The sequence below is a fragment of the Anser anser genome, assembly GCF_964211835.1.
Source record: "Anser anser genome assembly, chromosome: 1".
Classification (NCBI taxonomy): Eukaryota; Metazoa; Chordata; class Aves; order Anseriformes; family Anatidae; genus Anser; species Anser anser.
This window is the reverse complement of record NC_139720.1, coordinates 41,635,651-41,656,266: the sequence shown is the minus strand read 5'-3', so window position 1 is coordinate 41,656,266 and position 20,616 is coordinate 41,635,651.

Below are 20,616 nucleotides of genomic sequence, written 5' to 3'. Positions count from 1 at the left end.
CACGGGGCAATGACAGGAGTATCTTCCTTTCTTCCACGGACAGGAGCAAATGCAATCCAGCACTCTGGGGGTTGATAGGCCAGGCAAGGTGATACTGTTCTCTCAGAGCTATTTTTTCTGTCTATAATCATACTCTAATCTAGTTCATCTTCATTAACCATTAGGGGGGGAAAAATGAAAGTGCATTTGTCTCCACTGCCCCTGTGAAATGGGTATTGCTGGAATCCACACGAGCTGCATCTGCACTACCTGTTACTTGCATCAATTTTAATTCATTTTTTAAAAGCTATTTCTTACACAAATTGCACGAATGACAGGGTAGAAATGAATGGCTGCACACTATCTTGTAAGGGCAGCTGGTTTTGTCAGCTCCATCCACTGGTGTGATTAACAAACAATCAATCAAAGTTCACCAATTTCATCTCAGTTTTTCGCCCGAAGATACTGCGAATGAGGCACTATATCTACCTTGAACTTGTTGTAATTTTAAACTGCTTCACTTTATCACAGCTCTTCATCTGAATGACTGGTGCCAGGAACCTGCCACTGGAGAATTAATAACATATTGACACTTTCAGCCCCTCCGTCTATCTTTGAAGTTTGAAAGCAATAACGAGGAACAGAGTATTTTACTTGGAAAGGTTGACAATTTGTCTAAGACCACTATTCTCCAAATGCAGAAAACACACATTTTGTATAAAAAAAAAAAAACATTTTTGGCAGTAATAAATAGATTCAATTTGCTTGGGCAAGTATTGAGGGACAGATGATATTTCTGGCCTCTCCACGAGGGCTGTAGGGTACAAAGGAAGAATATTAATAGGTCTCTTCCTTTCACAATTAAAATCTGTGGAGATAGACTGCTTGCTCCCAGGGGACAGGTGAGGGGTAAGTGGGGCCACAAGTCCAATTCCTTCTAGGAGAACATAAGCTGTGATCCAGGCTGTAGTGTAAAGCTGCTACCTCGTCCTGGGGGTGGTTGTGCCTTGCTGCTTGTGCCTGCATGAATGGAGCCCCCTGCGGCCCCAGAGGGGCCAACACTGCTTGCAGAAAAAAAAAGCTGCCAGAGGAGGACGACAGGGAAACCCAAGTGAGATTTCGAGATAGCAGCTGTGAACTTCACAGTGTGCCTGCTGCTGCTCAGTTACAGCAAAGCATGGACTGCATGTGCAATTCCTTCCTCACCACTGCCCTCAGTAGGGTTGCTTCCCCTTGCCAAATGTACATCCTGATAGCCCTAATCACAAAAAATGAATGTGTTTCGTTTTGTTTTGTTTTGTTTTTCCCTAGGTTTAAGCCAAGACACCTTAACACCTGCAAACAGTTTACTGAGCAAGGATCAGTGGTGCTCCATGTCTGAGATGGGCTGCATCGCTGAAACCACAATACTCAAACTGCCTCATCTTGAGTGAAGCTGTAGAACAAAGCCACCTGAATGCACCTAACCCTCTAGTGCCCTTCCCAAAGTTTTCTCCAAAGGACAAAAAGATTATTCCCACAACTGACAAAAATGACTGATGGGAAGGTAGCACAGTAGGCTTCAGCTCACAAAGCCATTGGGCATGTCCCTAGTCCACTCATCACATATGTCTGAGCCCAGCTTCTCCCAGGGACAGCTACATGACTAAGACTTCACTCTCAACACACTTACACCCAAGTAAAGCTTATACATCCACCAACACTGGGATGCTGGCACATCAGGAGCACATGTGTACAGAAATGTTTTACTATTGAAAGAACTCTTCAATCTATGTCCACTGCATATGCCACATTTTCACCAAATCCATCAAACTCTTCCCCAAATTATTTATCTCTATACCAATAATTTTAGCAAGTGCTTTGCACAAGGCTTTGACTTTTCCAATAGGTTTGCACCAACAAGAACAAAGCAGTAACAGTGGAGAACATGAAGAGTCAGAAGGGCAATACTTTTATGACAATGCCCTGCAAGTGTTGGAAACCACTGCTAACACAGTTTGAGCATCCCTATGAAGGCCGTATCACATAAGGATGGTTATTCTTGGACAGCAATATACTGTTTCCCCTGTAATTTATTCATTGCAAAGTCTAATCCTGATGCTGAAAAGTCAATATCCAATCAGCAGAAAAACATAATCATGTTTGAGGACAAGAGTAAGAAAGCATATCCAAGCCATTTCCTGCTTTGTCACAAATAATTCCAACACTGTTTTGTTTTGTTTCTCCCTGGAAGCTAAATGTCAGTGTCTAACATTTCAACCAGAAAAATGTATTAAATATAGTCTCTTCTCTATCATTATTATTAGTCAGGAGTGATTTTCATAGGTTATGAACCTGGATAAACTGCATTAAAGATGAAGGAAATGGTGGGAAGAGCTCTGCTTTGCAGAGGTGGTGATAGAAAACGGGTTACAGTTGTCTTGGCCATGACTGAAGCCTCTACTAACATAAACCACAATTAGAGCTACATTGAATGATGACAAACATTTTGCTGTAGAGGTTTTGCACTTGAAGGACTATTCTGAAGACTTTCTCTGCACTTCAACACATATGCTTTTTGGGGTGTCTAGTGGAATAAACCACCCAGACATATACAAGATTTTGAAATTCTGCTATTATTCTGTAACCATCATTTTCAGCCCCAAATCTATACCAATCATTTCTGTGTCAGAAGGGAGAGAAATGGCCTCAGTTAGAGTCAATGTTTGGTTAGAAGGTTGGCGGCAGTTTTTCAACACAGATGTTAGACATGGGTGCCCCATTGGCATAAAGTTCACAAAGAAAATGTCATATCACCCGTCCAGCACTGTATCTATTAAAAACCTACAGTGATCTTCCCATTGTTCTTTTCTAAAAATTGCTTGACTTTGGTGATTTGTGTAGATGTCTGGAATTCTTTACAAGCAACTGCCTAAGTACAATGAAAAATGGCATGAGGCAGCTACCTCAACATTTTGATCCAGGAACTTCAAGGAACCATTTAAATACTGCGTTTGAATGAACTTTCAGATTACCGACCAATCTTCAGCCTTTGATCTGGTGTGCATCAGTTAATTACCTATCTCAAGCAACTGCTATTTCACAGAGGAAAAGAAGGGCTTTATAAAAACCAGAAAAGGAAGGAAGAAACAAATAGAACAAGGAGATCAGTAAAAAGGAGTAAATAATACTGGGCAGTGAAACAGATACCATTACATAGAGAGAGCATACAACATCAGAGAATAGTAGGCAACATGTCAGAAAGGCCTTTGGAAATCTTTGAAAAACAGAGGATGTTTAATTTACACTGTGTCAAAAAAAAAAAAAAAAGCAAAAGCAATACCACATTTCACAAAAGAATGGAATCATCATTGCATGCATCCACGGTTTATTTTATCATCCTGATTCGACTGAGACATTACAAGAGGAAAGCAAAAATAAAAATAAAAATAGCCCAAAGAATTCTAAACTGTCTTTACGGGTATGAAAAGGAAAAGAAACAGAAAATACACATGTGTATAGGAATCTTTAGCGAATACTATCTTCATAAAACAAGCTAGACTGCCCTAGGAAATCAACTTAGGTATCTCACAGATAGTAGGTCATCTTGTAATGATTCATTGTCTTGGTTATATGACCAGTATTTTCTGATATTGTCCAGAAATACTTCCAAATGCAGCAGTATACTTTGCATAGATGTAGAATTACATTTTTATACTGCAATATCAGTTAAATATAATCAGCTTTATTACTGAGATTTTCTTATGTAACTGCTTCAGGTTAAATATGGGATTTTTCAAGGTTCAGAACCTAAGCAGCACTTACTGAAAAAAAAAAAATCATTCTGTACTTGTATAAGGCAAACAGCATAACTGCAGTGAAACATGGTCTGTTGTTGTTGTTGCATTTAAAGGAAAAGATTGTGGTTTATTACCTTTTGTTTTCTAGAAACAAAATTGTTTCTATTTTAAGAACTGAGTTCTGGTCTCTATTACACACATGCAAATTAGAAATTGTTTCTTATTTTAATAAAGAATTTTTGAGTTAAAATGGTCCTTAAAATTTTACAAAGAGCAATGCTGTCAATCTCTAGTAGATGTTTTAGCCATAAGGTGTTATTTTTTCCCCATGTTTTTAGCAAGTGCATTAAAAACCAACATATTAAAAAAAAAAGAAAAAGTCCCTTGAGTTGTTTGACACAGGTTTTGCTAAATAGCAATGAACATTGAAAAACTGTGCAGTTGGAACTTTATAAAAATATTAGCATAGAATTGCAGCCTATTAAAGCTAAGAGAAGGGGAAGAATATTACTGTCGTATTATGGAGCATAATAAGATCATGAAAATTAATAGCAATTTTTTTTTTTTTTTGAGATAAACCTGCCATCCCAAGAATGAGAGATGTAATGTATCCAACAGGATTATACAAGCAAAGTCAACTAGCTTCACAATCATAGTTCTGCTTCCAAGGTCTACAGCATGTTTTTCATACTCAGGAATTATGCACTAGTTTTTATCACGGCAAATACATGTAGTAAACATTCTATGAAAGAGCTTCTAATCAGAATAACTATAATTAAGTTATCATTGCTAATTAAAATTATAAGGAAACAAGAACAAACAAGAAACTTGATTTTTGTTTAACAAATCCACACAGCACACTTTGGGTGAGATCATTAGTCTTTTTTAACCTGTGAGTGTTTTCCAAAATGGTATAAATGAGAAAGTAACTAAATGTTAGATTAAGGGTAAAAAAAGATACTGGAAGGGAAAAAAAAAATCTTAAGTCTGAGAAACAGAGACATGCCAGAGAGAAAGTTTCCAGGGGCTAGGGATAACAGTTAGAAGCACATGTATAAGTCACTAAGAGGCCCTTGTCGAGGACCAAGCCCCATTGGACTTCACTGTCCTCAAAACAAATCAAAATCAATGTGCCTGTCTTAGAGACCTTACATGTGGGAAGAGGTGAGAGAGAAGGAGGAGAAAGAAAGAGTGAAAGAGCAAGAAAGGAAAAGACATAGCAATGATCATGCTGAAAGCTGAGCACATGATCAAGCCATTGGTTTTACAGCATTATATAGCAGGTTTTACAGTGGGATCTGAGCAATAACAAAACAAAAACAACAACAACAAAAATAGCTTTGCAGATACTAATAGCACACTGTTGCCAAATGAGGGCTGGAAAAAAACTTCTGAGTGCTAATCTGAAAATTCTGCAAGGGGGTCTTACAGCTAGCATGATACAGGTTATAATCCATTGACCCAAAGAAACATTATTTGAAGAGCCTATGAAGGGCTTTGGGAGCAAAGTGAAGCATCTTAAAATTAAATTAAAGAAATTAATATCAATACAAATAAGGAAAGTGGATTGCGAGAGATGCTACAACAAATGATAAAAGCATTAATGGAAGAGAAAATCAAAATTGCAAAGACAGAGAGAGAAAGTAATTAATTTCCAAAGGAGGTGAATGTCATAAAGCAAAGCAAATTACCAGCCCTCTCAGGAGAGAAGAAAGGATACCTCTCCTCTAACAAGTCCTAACAAGGTGGCAGTAGAACAGAACCAAAGATTAAAGAAATTCTCCCCGTTACTTTGAGGCATCATCCATCCTGCAGGGAAAGGCTTGGAGTCTACAGACCAGGCCCTAAACAGGGGCCTTGGGACTTCCCAGGGATGAGAAGGAAAGTGCTGGGTGGGCTGAGGAGCTGCCCTGAGTGAACAGCCATTTCACCTTGGTGCTTTACGCAGTGCCTCTCGGTGATGTTACCCTGGGACTGCTGCTCTGGAAAGGGCTGCACAAGAGCTTATGCAGGTGTGGACTGCACAAATTTCTCTTCTCTCACATAACACAAAACACTGCCTGCTTATATTAGTTCTGACAACCAAAAAAATAAAATAAAATACAATAAAAATAAAAGTCAGAAACAAATAAACACACACAAACACACACACACACGAAAAAAAAAATCTCTAATTCTAGAGCTTCTGAGGTGTACAATAGTACACCAGATCAATACCTAATATCTGAGAGAAATCAGGAGAAATATATCAACCTTTAGGAGATCTACTAGAAAAAAAATATATATATTTTTTTTTTCCTTAGAGACAGAGGAGATGTCCATGGGCTCAAACAAGCTTTGTTGATTCTGATATTTAGAACATGCACAGAGAATCTAGGACACTTCGGACTAGTAAAGTTTACATTAGTACCAGGGGAAAAGGTACGTTGCTACAGGTAGCAATGAAAAAGAGTAAACAGACTAACAGCATTCATCTTTAGCTTGTAATAACAAAAAATATGTGAAGACAAAACCCCTTTCATAAAGATTAATGCAATTTCAAAGCTGGTTGGTGGTTACAGTTCAGTGTTTCTGGAGGCTGAAAACCAGTGCAGTGTGAATTGCATAACAAATGACTGCATAAAATCCATTCACCAGACCTCAAAATCCAGGCACCAGTCCTGAAATTCAGCGTAAAGTTACATGCAGCCTGGTGAAGCTGGGAGATGCCCCAGGAAGCAGCACTCTCACCTTCCACCAGGCTCCTCCCCAGCATCAGAAGTGGCAACCATGCGACCGCAGCACCAGCTGGCGCAGTGACCTGCCTGACAGAAGATGGATCTGCCAAAAAAAGGTTCTCTATCAGATCAGTTGACTGAACTGACTCACTGTGGGCTCACAGATTGCTCAACCCAGCACACGAGCTGAGGAAACAGACGAGGCGGAGGAAGCGTGGGACTGCCCCTCCGACCACGCTATGTGCAAAGCCAAGCCACACGCTGAGAGACTGATAGGGCTAGGGGGGCAATAAGGCAGTCTTTGCAACTATTGAACAACTGAGCTTTATATCAAAGTGCCATTTTCTTACTGCAACCATGACTGAGAGTCCGCAGTCTAACAGCTGTTAGAAAGCAAGGACTTCAGATCAATATGGAGCTCCTGAAATCTTAGCCCAAATGCAAAGCAAATATACACTTCAACCCAGAAAATCTGGCAGACCATGTCTAAGAAACTAATTACACTTTAGGAGACTGCTTCGGCACAATTCAGTACATTAATTCACAAGGTCAGCATATTTAGCTTGGTGTAAACTAGGAACCTCCCATGTTTCCAAGGACAAGAAATGTTGACCAGCTGCATGGGTCTGAATGGAAGAGATGCCTGCAGCATCCACAGGACACGGCCGTGCCACTCAGCCAAATGCCAGTGGAAATCCTTCTGAAAGTACTGCCCTGTGGACCAGCTGCATAGAAAAAAACTCAAGGAAAACTCAGGGGAAATACTAAATAGTTAAAAGTGTTCGACAGCCCTACTCATCAGAGATGCAGAATAAGAGGCATGCTTAAAAAAAAGAGAACACCAGTAAAAGACAAATGTGCATTAAAACAAACAGCCTAAGCACATACAAAGCCCAAAGTGGCAAAAATGAACAAGATCACAAAGAAACCAGTAACATTTGTTCAGGCAAGAGATAACCCTTCACTGTGCATGTTACTTGTGAAATTGTCACCTTAATTTTCATTTTTGGAACATCTGAGAAATGTATATTGTTAAGGGACTTCTATTAACAGACACCAAAGGTGGTTTGAATCAATCACAAGGTTAATTACTTCTGATAAAAGGAATGGGGTGTATGAGTGAGTATAAATTTCAGTTACCAAGCAGCAGAGATATTTTTATGAGTGAGCAGAGTTCATCCTGGATGTATGCAGTTGGGTATATACCACACAAATCACTGTTCATGATTTTTTTTCTTATACCAGCCAATAAGCTATTGAAATATTTCAGATTTTTCTTATCAGCGGAATCCATCTTTGATTCAGGTACAAATCAAATACTTTGCTTTTCAGTCCACAAAAAATACATCAATTGGAGAAATAGATAGATGATTATAACAGGTCATTGAAATACTACAGAAAAATCAATTCAGTAACAAATTCAAAATTTGCAGTACTGCATACCTCTGACCACTAACAATGTATTAACTTAATGAAAATCTATGTAAATGAGTGATAAAGACCTCTGAAAGAAAAAAGGTTTAGAAAACTATTTTTTGTGAGTATGTATATATGTGTGTCTAGTGTAATATGTACCATTTCTCTGTTCCCTCTTGGGTGTAAAGGGTATCTTTCTGCCACTTGCCAACCATGCCTCCCAAATGGAAAATGGCTGCCAACAGATAAAATGTTACAGCTGACAGCATGCAAGTTTTCTCATTTATTCCCCTGGGAAAGTTATCACATAAGCATTTGCCTCTGGCAATCTATTCCATTGCACACTGTGATAATGTCTCATTTTGATACAGGCTGGCAAAAATTATGCACGGTTTACATAGCCACTATCTCATTTTTTTCAAGGTCTGATCATGGACATGGTTAATTGAAAACATGGGTTCCTTTATTCCTCTCGCTTTGGTTGTCAGTCACCATCGTATATTTCCCTACTGCAAGCCCTGCCTCCACCTTCTCTAAATCTCATTACTGCATGTTTGCTGAAGGGAAAGAGCCACGGAACAGCGACCTGCTTGTACTTGATTTATGCCACTGTCCACCTTTTCTTAAAACAATATATTTCACTCTGGAGCTTAGGTTTGCATGATGTGGAAAGTCAATGACATGATTTGCAAACGAAGTAAATTATAAAGAGGACTTCAAATTAGCATACTCAACATGGTACTCTCCCTTCTCTAGCAGAGGGGGATTAATTTTGTTTTCCTGGAAAAGGTTGCTACTGGCTTATTTTGAAATCTCCTGCAGATGACAGCAAGAGCATGCTGGATCTTATCCATTCCCAGACAACCTTTGCATTTCTCCCCACTTTTCCAATTATATAGACAGCCACTGTGCTTCAACCATGGGGAATCCACCACAGTGTCCCTGTAATCACCTCTCCAAAACAAAACTCTTGCAGCCTTGTTGATCCTTCACAAGGAAACAATGCCAGCACTTTGCAATGTGCCCACTTTGCAAAATGTTTCAGCATCATACATGCTGCCTGCCAGAAGCATCCTTCACCACGCAGCACTGAGTCCCATCCATCCACAGCAGGAAGGGAACCAGCTCATTTTTGCATGTCCTGTGAAACACCTGTCCCATTTCTCCTCCATTCAGACCTCCTTCTCTAAAACCTCAGCCTATCTATTAGTAGCCTAAGTTATTTAAGCCTCATTTAGCTTTCCACCCCTTCCTAGGCTCTACACTTTTGATGCAGAGCTGTCATTGATTTGCTTTGTGAATGACAATTTCCCTCAACTCTATCATCAGGAGACAGTGTTCTTTTTAACTGAAAATAAATATATTTAAAAAAAAAAAAAGGAAAATTTCTTTCAGCATTTCAGTACATTCGGATTTTATTAGAGCATTTTAAAGCCATATTTTATTTTAAAACTGAAGCACTGAGATATTATTGACTACTCAGTGACACATGTATTAATAGCACTAGTGAATGCATCACAGAGCTCTGTAACTGCAAAAACATGGATAATAATTATGTTCTCTGCCCTTTATCAGTGTTTTCCCATTTTAGCATATACACTGATGCATAGTCTTAATAGAGCACCAATACAGTGAAAACTCCTATAGTCACTGGCTTCCTTTTATTGTAATATTGCTGGAATCTGATGGAGTAGAGCCAATAATACCGTGGAAACAAAAAATCTTCCTGGCAGCAACATGCAGAGATGTAGGGAAAGAACAAAATTCAGACGCTATCCAAATGACAGCGTGTAAAATATGTCAGAAGTGTCGAGAAGATGCGGATGACTCATGCAATAAAGAGGAAGGAAAAGTCCCTTGCATTTTATAGCTTCCTTCTTCCAACTTCCAATTGAGTGCACTAAGATTTCTGGATTATGTAACCTCTTTGGTGGTTGCACTTTTGCAATGAATTAAATATAACAATGGATGACCGAATCAATACAGCTATTAATGATGATATTACAGGCTAGCAAAGAAGCTACATCTGCTAAAAAGGACAGCACTCAAGGAGTTGAGCAAGCCTTAGAATTATCAAAGCACTGTGCTTCAGAGTTAATAACCTCTCAAATGAGGTTTTCATATTTCACATTGTCATGATCATGAAGGAAGACACACTTCCCTTCACGCTTTTTAAGTTTTTCTTTGCAGCAATAAGAGTTAGGGATAAATTTCTCTTTAAATGAAAGCTCAGATTCCAGGACCAAATTTTATGGCAAAGGATGAATTTTGAAGATGCACAATACTAAACAATAGAAGATTTTTAATAAATTGTCAACAATGCTCGTAGTAGAAAGTCATCATTTTTTTTTCAGTCTTAGCACCTTTGGTGAAAAGATTATTTGAACATAGCTCCTAGTATAAAATGATACCAGGTTTTATTAGGCACGTTCCTGATTTGTGATATGCATAAATTACCCAAAGAAAATTATAAGCAGCTTTCCAATGAGAACTGGATCCATCTGCGTTTGTCCAAAAAGATACATACATATACTCAAATCTCAGTCCAGATATAGCTTTAGGATTGTGAAAATAGGGATAGTTATTAAGTTTTTGCTTAACAACATAGCCAAGAACCAATGTTTCAAACAAAGCTCTAGCTATGACCTGCCAGAAAAAAAGTGAGCTTTACTGCCTTCAAGCAACTGTGGTCTGGAAAGCAACACTAACCCACATCTATCACCGTCAAACATTTAAACAAAACCAGACATTTTCTTTCTCAGATTTTCCTTCTCACCATCCCTTATAATGTGAAATGTTACCTTTCTTCTGTCCTTTCCCCATAAAGCCCATGGCACTGCACGACAATGTTCTACTGATCCTTTGAAGATGAGACTAAGTCATCATATGGAATGGAGTGATCGTTTTAATGAAGGCAAGAAATACATCACATTTTTGAATACCAGACTTCTCAAAGAAAAACATTTATTTGTAATTTCATTAGATGAAATACTACTGTGGTGCCAGCATAAAGCCAGAAGCTAGCAGCTTCTTTTGCCCACCACCTCACTTATATGTTAGTCATTATCCTGTGGGGAAATGCAGAATAGAGTCTTCATTTCTGTGCTGGTCACTATAAATTTTGAGTAGTGATAGCTCTGTTTTCAAATGAAGCCCCACTGAAATCAGATGAATAATTTCCATACATGCAGTCTGTAACAAACGGTAAATGAAAAGGAAGTAGGTCTTGGCAAGATCTTGTTCAGTACAAAAATAACATGTTTTAGAGAGAAATCTTAAATATCAGGTGTATCGGTCTTTACCACTCAGTTAGAAATTCATGCACGAATTTTTTCTTCCAGAAGAATCCCAATCACATCACAGATGTTTGCACCTTGAAAAAATGCGCAATTGTATGGGGTATACATGGCAACGTTTTGGTAGTGATGGGGGTTACAGGACTGGCCTCTGTGAGAAGAGACCAGGAGCTGTCCCCGTGTTGGACAAACCCAGTTGCAGACATCTCCAAAAGGAATCCACCACAGGACACTGCCAAGCCCATCAGTGGTGCTGGTGGTGCCTCTGGGGTAACATATTTGAGAAAGGGTAAAAAGCATTACACAGCAGCTGTGAGAGATGGGAAAGACAAAATGTGAGAGAACCAGCCCTGCAGACCCCAATGTCAGTGCAGCAGGAGGGCAGGAGGTGCTCCAGGCAGGCAGCAGCAGTTCCCCTGCGGCCTGTGGAGAGGCCCCTGGTGGAGCAGGCTGTCCCCCTGCAGCCCATGGGTCCCACACGGAGCAGATCTCCACGCTGCAGCCCGTGGAGGAGCCCCCGGTGGAGCAGATGGATGTGGCCTGGAGGAGGCTGCGGCCCATGGAGAGCCCCCGCAGGAGCAGGCCCCGGGCCGGAGCTGCAGCCCGTGGAGAGGAGCCCACGCAGGAGCAGGGGGTCTGGGGGGAGCTGCCGCCCGTGGGGGACCCGTGCTGGAGCAGTTTGCTCCTGGGGGATGGACCCCGTGGTACGGAGCCGTGTGGGAGCAGTTCTTGAAGAGCTGCTGCCTGTGGGCAGCCCCCGCAGGCTCAGCGGATTGGGGGGGAGAGACTTGTTAGGGACTGTCCTGGTTTCAGTTAGGACAGAGTTAATTTTCCTCCTAGTAGCTGGTAGGGTGCTATGTTTTGGATTAGGATGAGAAGAGCGCTGATAACATGCTGATGTTTTAATTGTTGCAGAGCAGTGTTTACACCAGGCCAAGGACTTTTCGGCTTCTCGCTCTGTCCTGCCAGCGAGCAGGCTGGGGGTGCAGCAGGAGCTGGGAGGGGACAGACCCAGGACAGCTGACCCAAACTGGCCAAAGGGGTATTCCATACCATCTGACGTCATGCTAAACAATATATAGGGGTGGCTGGCCAGAGTGGGGGGCTGGCTGCTCGGGGATAGGCTGGGCATCGGTCAGCGGGTGGTGAGCAATTGCATTGTGCATCACTTGTTTGTACACATTATTATTGTTATTATTATCCTGTCTTAATAAACTGTCTTTATCTCAACTCACAGGCTTCACTTTCCCATTTCTCTCCCCCATTCCAGAGAGGGAAGGGGGGAGGGTGAGCGAATGGCTGTGTGGTGTTTAGCTGCCGGCAGGGTTAAACCACAGCAGGGACTGACCACAGCCCCCATTCCCCTGCACCGCTCAGGGGGAGGAGGTACAGGAGTCAAGAATGAATGTTTGAGTCAAGCCTCGGAAGAAGGGGTAGAGAGAAGGTGCTTGTAGTTCTGTCTTTGTTTCTCACCATACTACTCTATTTCTAATTGGCAATAAATTAAATTAATCATCCCCAAGTCAGGTCTGTTTTGCCCATGATGGTAACTAGTGAGCAATCTCCCTGTCTTTATTTTGAGCCACGACCTTTTTCAATGCATTTTTTTTCCCTGTCATGTTGAGGAGGAGGAGTGAGAGAGCAGCTAGGTGTGCATCAGGCAGCCAGCCAAGGCCAATTACCACAACGGTAGGGAAGAAAACCGAGCAATGGGAAATGACCCAAAGAAACTCTATAGCACAATGCCCCTTATTCCAACATCCCACACAACCTCCACACCCAACATCAGCCAGTTTGGGACTGGGGATCCGTAATGGTCTCCCTCCTTAAGTCTGACAGGTCAAGGCTGGCCCTGTAGCACTATTTTCCAAGAAATCTCCTTCTACTTGCCTGGAATAATACTGGAAGAAAACAACTTGATATAGCAGTGAGCAGAGAACAGGAGCAAACAAATGTGTCAAACCACTGCCTGTCTGATGGGGCCCCATTCCCACCTCTGCCTTTGCCATCTGGAAAAAAACCCAAACTTACGATGTGAGAAGGAATGATGAACAACACACTTCCACTTTCAGAGTTTTCAATGTCTCAAAGATTAGCAACATTTTTTCCAGGTAACTAAATACAAACATTTTTCAGCAGATAACTGTGCCTGAAGAAGGGTAAAATTTCTGGCCAGATATACTGTTACAAATCCCTAGGACCATCAGCAATGCTTTGGCTCTTTTTTTGTAACATGACATATACAGTGTTTTGAGGAGGATTTTAGGGACTATTTTAGGGAAAGGAAGGCAGGGATATCTACAGATCCTTCAAGATGCAGATCTTTAAAGGCTTCTTGAAATTGAAGTTGGGATGAGTGACACCACTGTCAGGCATCAAATGTCTGGGTAGAGGAAAATATTTCAAACTAAGCAACACCCTTTTTGGTCAAAAAGCTGTACTTTAAAACGCACCAGACTAACAGCATAGTAGTTGCTCCATGCAGGCTTTTTTTTCCATTGTTTTTTCCATAAATAAATAAATAAATAAAAAACGATTACATACTAGTTCTTTGGCACGTGTGAGACGTGACAAACTCCCTCCCATATCTGCTGCCTTTAGCAACAACCAGTCAGTTTCCATCAGATTTGACAGAAAGTGGAATTCAAAAAAAAATAAGTTCCTACAGTGTTTTTTAAGAAAGGTATAAGAGTAGAGAAGTTACATTTGATCAACACCCCATCTGAGAGAAAAACTAAGTGCTGATTTTGGCTTTCAACACACAGAGTAATCCACTCCTAACAGAGATATTATGACTGATTGCTGTTATCTACCCCTAAGGCAATCAGATTTCACACCTAACTGGATACCAGAGGATCCAACCACACTACAAGCGACACATGCACACACATGCAAATCCTCTAGTAACTCATGTTTCAGAAGTTACATTGTTCCCAAACCTACTCAAATTTGAAAAACTGGCATGGATTTCTTTCCTTTCTTCAACATCAAAAACATCTTAAGCTTATATAGCATTCATACTTGGATTGATCTCAGAAAGCAGAGACACAGCTTCAAAAAGCACAATGCTAGTCAGGAATCCCTGATTTATTTGACCCACCTGATGCAGCTTCAGCCTGCCTTGGGCAGAAAGTAAGTGGGTGTGTAAATGCAAAACGTAACATTTCAAGTAATCTGTTTGAGGCGTAACAGCATTTGCCATACTCGTTCAGAAACACAGAACATTTCCATAGAGAATTCTCCAGGACAAAAAAGACAAAGCACCATGCAGTGTGCCAAAACCGTCTCAGTCTCTCCAGCAAAGAATGGAAGAAGGTTGCAAACACAGTGATACACACACTGGGATGACCTGCATGTATCCCCTACTATAAATGTTTAAGCAAATACAGGATTTCCAGCTCAAATCCAAATTCATACTTCATGTTACTGTATAAAGAGGGTCTGCTCTTCTATACAAAGTTACAGCAGCTTAAAAATAGGAAATGAAATCTGGTAATTTATGCCACTTTATGCATTTGCTGACAGAAATGCAATTCTACAATTTTAAATGATTTCCTGAGTTCGCTACAGCATAATGTCTTATAAAAAGGGGTGTCAGTACTAGTCCCTTGAGATGCAAGAGGGCATTAACACTACTATATCAAACGTGCGGTGTCAACAAGTAAATCACCAGGAAGAGTTGATGAGCTGAAAATTGAACCTACCTTTCAGTACGGCTGGAAGCCCGACAGGCTTGATGGTTACCATAGTAATCATGTGACAGTTTGGGATTTATTGCCTTGTACTGCACGGTTATAAAGGTTCTTCAGCTACCTTCTGCACTGTTTCTAGAGTCAAGAGGAATGCTATGATAAATGTCCACTATCCAAAAGATATATTTAAGGGGATGTAATGCAGGAAAGCAGTGCTTTAAATGCAAATTACATGCTTTTTGCCCTTTTTAGAATATTAAAGAGTGATTTCAAAGGAATGAAAACAAAGAACTCTGACCTCTGACACCATGATTCTTCGCTGTACAGATCACAATTTTCTGTGGGACTGGTTACTGCATATTTAAGTAGCGTGAAACTGAAAATGAGGTAATAAATTCCACTGAAGATAGTCTGAGTAATGCATTGATTATGAAAATAAGCATGCAACTGAGCAATTACTGGAGTATGCAGTCATGGGGTCTTGTTCAGTATATTTAGATCATTCTGTAATCATTAGAAATTAAATTATTTCATTATATGTAATTTACATCCCTTTACATTTTCAGTAACTCAGAAAAATATTGTTACATGGAATAAATATGATGAACCATCAGTACTGCAATATTCACATACTATGTCGTAAACAGTGTGCATTAATGTTACAGATTGTATTAGATTTTAGTTTACCTCTGTGATGGATTTTAAAGGAAAACACTGATAATTTGCCTTTTATTACTACAGTAAATATTGTTTGCTACCCTGTTCAGCCATGTCTTGAAAAGAGCAACTTCTACTCCTGTTAGTAAACATCACAATTCATGAAATATTCCATTATATTTTACTGGATTGTTTGTGTCCATAATTCTCTTTGATTGTACAACAATAAAGGACTGAGAGAATACAGGCTATCTTTCTTACCAAGTGCAGAAGCACCATGCACTAATTTGTGTATTAGCAATCCCCATGTGGATACTACATTATTGATTCTGCCATCTAAATTCCACTGTTTGACAGGAAGGATATTGTGTGTAGGATTAATAAAATGATTTCCTCAAGCAATATTTTTTAAAGCATTGGTTATGTGCTTTTACTTCAGAAAAGCTTCTCACAAATATACTTTACAATGTGAAAACAATTCTGTAGAGCAACATACTAAATATGAAGGAATACATGATATATGGCAAAAATGCTGTAGTACACCAGTTAAAATATCAGGCTAAGATAGCTTTTAAAACTCAGGTGAAGATGCATACCTGATAGATAGTTAGCTTATGCAAAAGGGCACAACATTCATCTGATTAATCAAATACATTCTCTGTTCATACTGTAAGGTACGACATCACAAAGACAAACAACAGAATGTTCATAGTCTTCTGTTACTAAAAACTCCCATGAAGTCCAAATCTCATGAGCTTTGTACTGCAGAAATGTAGTACCCCCACCTCCCTCCATTATTTGCTTTTAAAGGCAAATTTAAAAGGCATTACCAGAAGGATCATCTCATTCTACATAAGAGAAATAAAGGGGAAAATTTGGCTGGCTTGTTGTATCACAGAAACACCAAGACACCCTTACACAGTGTTTACCATAAGAGGTGGTTACACACGAACAGATGTCATTTATTTTAATTAAATCTGGGCTGCCCATCCAGGCTGCTGGGCCTTCATGGACACATCCACAGAAAATACCACACCTTTTAGTTTTGAATCAAGTATCTCTTGAAACAAGTATAAACTGAAATGGAAGGACTTACCCCTGACCCCCCCCCCCCCAAAAAAATATATAATATAATATAATATAATATAATATAATATAATATAATATAATATAATATAATATAAATGTTATATATAATTATATATAATAATAATATGTATATGTTATATATAATAATATGTATATAAACATATATATATATATAGGTTTAATAAATCCCCATAAAATACATGCAACCCCTCTCTGCCATGCCTAACCTGGCTATAGCTAAAGCAGACACTAAAATGAAAGGTTTGTCAGGTCAGGCCATGGTATCTGCCTGCGCATTTCTTTTCCTAACAGCATAGCTTTAATGACTCTACATAGACAAGAATGACTGAAGCAGCTACTGCATCCCACAACTGGGGCTCTGCCCCTTGCAGCAGCACCAAACTGCTGCATGGCTTCAGGCAGAACAGCGGGTGTGCCCATCTGTGTGCTGACTGTGGAAGCAACATGCTCTAAAGTACACGTAGCAAGCCCCATCCCTGGTATCATTGAGTCCAAACCCTGGGTCTGCACAGGACCACCTAAAATTCAGACCCTGTGTCTGAGAGCATTGTCCAAACACTTGAACGCCAGCAGCTCGGTGCCGTGACTACTTCCCTGGGAAGCCTGTCCCAGTGCCTGACCATCCCCCAGTGAAGAACCTTTCCCTAACCCCCAGCCTGACCCTCCCCTGTCCCAGCTCCATGCCGTTCCCTCGGGTCCTGTCGCTGTCCCCAGAGAGCAGAGCTCAGCGCCTGCCCCTCCGCTCCCCTCGTGAGGGAGCTGCAGGCCGCCATGAGGCCTCCCCTCAGCCTGCTCTGCTCTGGGCTGAACAAACCAAGGGACCTCAGCTGCTCCTCATACATCTTCCCCTCTAGACCCTGCACCATCTTTGTAGCCCTCCTTTGGACACTGTCTAATAGTTTTAAGTACTTCTTATATTGTGGTAGCCAAAAACACACACAGTGCTCAAGGTGAGGCCGCACAGCACAGAGCAGAGTAGGACAATCCCTTCCCTCACTTGGCTGGCAGTGCTGGGCCTGATGCACCCCAGAATCCCATAGTCTTGCCTGCAGCTCTAATGACCTCCTCCCACCAAATTTCAATGTAGCAAAATATAAAGCTACAGAGCACACAGAATATGCATTTGCTGTCTGTTATTATCCTTATAAAATGTGTATTGCGTGGAAGGATCTGAAAGAGTTCCCTCAACACCAAAGCATGGTTAATACTCCGCAGAAATGACAGGCTCAGTTCTATGTCCTTTCTTCCTTAAGAACGAGCCCCAGAAATTTCATTTCTCAGAAGCTGACTGAGAAGCATAGAATCAGGACTTATTAAAACTGAAGTATGACATTAATAAAACATAAAGTTTAGAAGCAGATCAAATATGTAAGATTCAACAGTTGGTAGTCAATGAATTCATGTTGCTAGTCAGAAACCATTACATGCTGTTCTAATCACCCTCACCAGGAAACATTGCAATGCACTATATTGTAAGTCACAAAAATATTTATTTCTGTTGTCTATAAAAATGAATAACAAACACAAATGCAACTATTTATTTATTTTTATATCCTTACTTCTCCTGGCCAACAGCACCTCTCTTCTGCAAAGACCAAGAAAGGATCCAGGATCAATTCACCATATTGATTGTATACAGCAGCAAATATTGGGTCCTATTATCTCAGTGCAATAACAGCAATGTGACATTTCCAGGCAGCAATACTTGCTGATATCGTGAGTCATTTTAATGTCATTTTCTGTACTTCGTTTATCAGCAGCCATTTAAATAATGAGGTTGTGAAGGAAAACAGAACTCAGTAGACCCCAGCCTTTGTCCATAACTTTGCCTACCCTTCACAGACTTGGGAAAACCCTATGCTAGGCTTGATTCAGAGCTTGCTACAGATCAGCAATCTCATTGAAACATTATTTATCATACTGCAGATAATAAAAAATAATACTTTTTTGAATTGCACAAAAAAAAACACAAGATGCAATGTGGATTGAAATGAACTGACAGTGGAACACAGCCTCAGAAGCTATACAGAAACCATTAGCTTTTTCCTCTACAGAAAAAAATGCTGAGATAAGTGAAAAATGCTAGCTTGTGAGTATCATGTTGCTGACTAGTTAAATGTTTTGGTTAGCTTGGTATATGTCAGTACTGACATCAGATGTGGACAGTGAGAAACTGTCAGTAATAAAAGAACTAGGCAGCTAAATGACACCAGCTGCCAGTTCGAGAAATCCTTCACAAACTTTTCTGGGGTTATTGCTCCCTAGCAGGAGAGGAGGTTGCTGCTGAAGAAGATGGGCCAAGAAGCAAAGAGAAAGGCAGAGAGGTCTCTTCACACGCACACATCTACCAAGAAGGATCTCACAATCTCCTCTCAAGGTCTGTTCCTGCAGAAAGCTTTGTAGTATGGAAAATGGCCATGAAACCCATCTCTTCTCCATTGCAAGACTTTCTCCAAAAGGAGAAGAGAATCAAAAACCTTATCCTGTCTAGAAATTTAGAGGTAACTGGAAGGGGTGGAAAAAAAAAAAAAAAAAACAGCAATAAATATATAAACACCAGCAAGTCAATGAAAATTGGTAGGCTAACAGTGACAGGCTGAGGCGTTACTTGCTGGTCTAGCTCATGACCAATTACTGACCCAGTATTTTGTTTCAACCTTAAAAAAATAGCAAAAATTGTTTGCTAATTTATAATTGAATGTACATATAGTTTCAGGAGACAACATAAATAGAATAGGATCTATTTGGAAAAACTGAAGGAGAAGTTGTCCGGCTCTGACTTGGAACTCAATGTAAAAAATGTATATTAATGATTTTTTTTTAATATTAAAACTTTAAACTATTATTGGTTTATCAGTGATTGTTTTACAAATAGATACTAAGCTAGTATTATTACTCAAGAGACTTGAAATACTTCTGTTTCTTTCAAAATGTGAATCAGCATAGGTAGAGGTCTTCCCTGCCAGACGTTCCTTACAAGAAGTTGGACTATGCAGACCTCATGTAAAAATGGCACTGCATGGGGCTTTTGATCATACTCAGAAGACAAATGTTTAATGACAAGGTTTTTTCCAGTTCACTCATCGTTCCAATGAAATGGGAACTCTAAAAAGTCAAAAATGTGTCAGCAGTTGCTGTAAAATGTGACACGGGTAATTCTTTCTTCCCAGATGAGAGGTGATGCAGGTGTACTCAGTTCTATCCAAACATTATTTGTAATTCATTTTAGAGAGAGGTAATGGTTTACATCAGGGAGGCGAGGTAGTAGGATTTGAAAAGCAACTGTCAATGAGTGGAGGGAACAAAATCTTTCAGCATTAGCTAAAATTCTTGGATTATTCATATTTCAACAGCTAAAATACCAGCCAAGGTACAGAGCAATTTGCATTTTTGTTTTGTTTCTGCTCCTGGTTTAGATGACGGTGATATCTGTGAGGGAGCTATAATGCTCGCAATAAGGAAGAGCAGTAAAGGCAAGGTGCCTTCATTTCCACCATGCTGCAGCCAGTGTGGGATCTTTGATCAGACTTCAAAAGCCTTAACCTGTGCTGCTACAAGCTGAATCAGTATGTGGAGGATAAGGGGTGAGGGAATGAATGGGATACGACTAACTGAAAACCTGCTCAGCTCTGTCTGATTCTGAAAAGATTTCCTAGTAGCTGGAGAGTTCAACTCATTCACATTCAAGCCCTGAAAGAGTCTATTTTTCACAGCTTCTTAGCTGTAGTGGGAGAGCAGCCCGGAGGAGTGTAACCACTCTCTTTGTTCCCAGGGCTGGAACCTAGCTAAATTTTCTCATGAAAATAAACTGATGAGTCACTTTTTCTTTCTTACTGCCCACCTTTTTTTCTTTTTACCAAGAGTGGCATGGAGTAACTTTGTGAACAGCCCTTAAACAACAAATGATGACGTAAATATTAAAGAAAACATACACTGCATTTTCAAGTACATGGCCTTTATCCGGTGCTTA